Below are 3153 nucleotides of genomic sequence, written 5' to 3'. Positions count from 1 at the left end.
AATGGCAAAAGTAAAACTTGTCCTGACAATAAGCACACTTAATGTAAATGGACTAAGTGCACTAATTAAGAGAAAAAGAGTAGTGAATGGATAAAAAAAACAACCAAAAACCCAAGACAAAACAAACCCAAAACACAGCCCATCAAGAGACACATCTAAAAAAGGAAGAGAAACACAGACTTAAGATCAAAGGCTGGTAAAAAATATACCAAGTAAATGGCAACCTCAAAAAAAGCAGGAGTGGCAATATTAATCTCTGATAAAATAGATTTCAGAATTAAAATCAGCATCATCAAAAATAAGGAAGGACATTACATACTGATTAAAGGCACAATAGATCAAGAAGACATAACTTTGGTTAACATCTATGCACCAAATGATTGTTGTTGTTGATTGCCTTCAGGTTGAGAATGACTCATAGCGACCCTATGAACAAAATGCCTGAAGCCCCTCTACAACTATTGACATTTATCGAAGTTCATAGAGTTTCCAGAGGCATGTTATTTAGGAAGTGGATACCACTCCTGCTAGAACTGCAAAATACATAAAACAACAGTTAACCAAATTGAAGAGAGAAATAGACAGCATCACAATAGTGGTAGGGGATTTCAACACACCACTATCAGCAAAGGATAGGTCAACTCAAAAGAAACTCATCAAAGATACAGAAGATCTAAACTATACAATCAGCCACCTTGAACCTGTGGATATATCCAGAGTACTGCACTCAACTAAAACTCAATTAACTTTTTTTTCAAGTGCACATAGTACATTCTCCAGAATTGATCATATATTAGGACACAAAGCAAGCCTCAACAAATTAAAAAACATTGAAATAATACAAAGTATTTTCTCAGACCACAATGTCATAAAACTAGAAATTAAACACAGAAAAGTAAAGCTTACAAAACCACCCATGTGGAAACTAAATAACTCTTTGCTGAAATATGATTGGCTTATAAAAGAAATAAAGAATGAAATAAAAAAGTTCCTTGAAACAAATGATAATACAATTTACCAAAACCTCTGGGACAGAGCTAAGGCAGCCCTCAGGTATATATGCAAAACCAAGAGCCAACATCATCCTCAATGGAGAAAGACTAAAAACATTTTCCTTGCAAACAGGGACCAGACAAGGATACCCACCATCACTTCTTCCTTTCATTATTGTATTGGAAATACTTGCTAGGGCAATTCATCAAGAGAAGACAGTTAAAGGTATCCAGATAGGCAAAGAGATGGTTAAACTATCGCTACATTGCAGATGATATGATAGTGTACTCAGAAAATCCCAAAGACTCAACAACAACAAAAGAAACCTGTAAACATTAATAGGCCAATTTAGTAGAGTGGAAGGAAATCAAGAAAGCTATATCATTTACAATAGCCAAACATAAATTGAGATACTTGGGAGTGAACCTAACTAGAGATACAAAAGATTTATACAAAGAAAACTAGAAAGCATTTCTGCAAGATATGATAAAAGACCTAAAGAAATGGAAAGGTGTACCCTGTTCATGGATAGGGAGACTCAATCTTGTGAAAATGCCAATCCTACCAAAAGCAATGTACATGTTCAATGCAATCCCAATTCAGATACAAAATTAATTTTTCAAGGAGATTGAAAGAGAAATTATAAAATTTATTTGGAGAGGCAAGAGACCCTGAATAAGCAGAACACTTCTGAGAAACAAAAATGAGGTTGGAGGCATAGCACTCCCTGACCTCAAAATCTACTACACAGCTGTAGTAACCAAAACAGAATTGAGAACCTCAAAATAGACACAGCTATCTATGATCAACAGATATTCAATAAGGAAATCAAAGCTATCAAATGGAGAAATGACAACCTAATCAACAAATGGTGTTGTAAAAACTGGACTTCTACCTGAAGAAAGCTGAAATATGATCCACATCTCATACCATACACAAAAATCAACTCAAGGTGTATCAGAGATCTGGGAGTAAAGCCCAAAACCATAATGTTCATAAGAGACAAACTGGGATCAAGCTTAGAAGAGCTAGTCCAAGATATAAAGACACTGCTAAATACAAGCAGAAGCGCACAATCTAAAGAGGATAAAATTGATGCATGAGACCTTCTAAAGATTAAATTCATGTGTGAATCAAAAACTCTTTCCCAACAGAGTAGAAAGAAAACCTACAGACTAGGAACAAACATTTGGTAATATTATCTCAGACAAGAGACTTATAACAAAAGTTTACAGATTATTCCTGGACCTCTACAAGAAAAAGACTGATAACCCAATTACAAAATGGGCAAAAGACATGGAAAGAATTTTCACAGAGGAAGATATTAAAATGGCAAATAGACACATGAAGAAATGTTCTAAATCACTGACAATAAGAAAGATGCAAATCAAAACCTCAGCGGGATACCATCTCACTCCAGTAAGAGTGGCAAAGTTTAACAGGGCAGCAAGTAATACATTTTGGAGAGGATGTGGCAAGAAAGGAACTCTTATACATTACTGGTGGGATTGTAAAATGGTACAACCATCCTGGAAGGCAGTTTGGTGCTTCCTCAAAAAGCTGAACATAGAAATTCCATATGACCCAAGTATTTCATTACTTGGAATAATATATCCTGAGAAAATGAAAACTGAGGTTGTACACCAAAGTTCATAGCAGCATTATTCACCATTTGTAAGAACATGGAAACAGACCAAATATCCAAGCACAAATGACTGGATTGAGAAATTATAGTATATTAATCAATGGAACACTTTGCAGCACACAGGAGAAGTGACTTTGTAAATTATTACCTAACTTGGGAGGGACTGGAGAGAATTATGCTGAGTGAACGAACTCAGTCCCACAAGGATAAATATTGTATAAAAACACTATTGTAGAACAAGTGTAAGGATCCAAGAGGGGTGGGAAAGGTTGGAAGCAGAGGGATGAGGATGTGTGGGGTAGGGGAGATTAATCATGTGGTTGTACAGTTTGATGGGGGAGGTGAGGGAAATTGAAAAAAAATTGTTCTTGAAAACAACGTATTAGAATTTTTAAAATAAACTACTAGAAAATAAAAAATTTTAAAAAAATTAAAATGCCAATGTCACAACAGAATCAATTGAAGTAAAAAGGATAGTAATGAAATAATGTGAAGAGCTGTACTCCAACAAGTTT

The sequence above is a fragment of the Elephantulus edwardii genome, unplaced genomic scaffold, assembly GCF_000299155.1.
Source record: "Elephantulus edwardii isolate Elephantulus edwardi_28Jun2011 unplaced genomic scaffold, EleEdw1.0 scaffold00134, whole genome shotgun sequence".
In the NCBI taxonomy this organism is placed as follows: domain Eukaryota; kingdom Metazoa; phylum Chordata; class Mammalia; order Macroscelidea; family Macroscelididae; genus Elephantulus; species Elephantulus edwardii.
The sequence above is the reverse complement of the archived record's forward strand: the minus strand, read 5'-3'. Positions refer to the sequence as shown.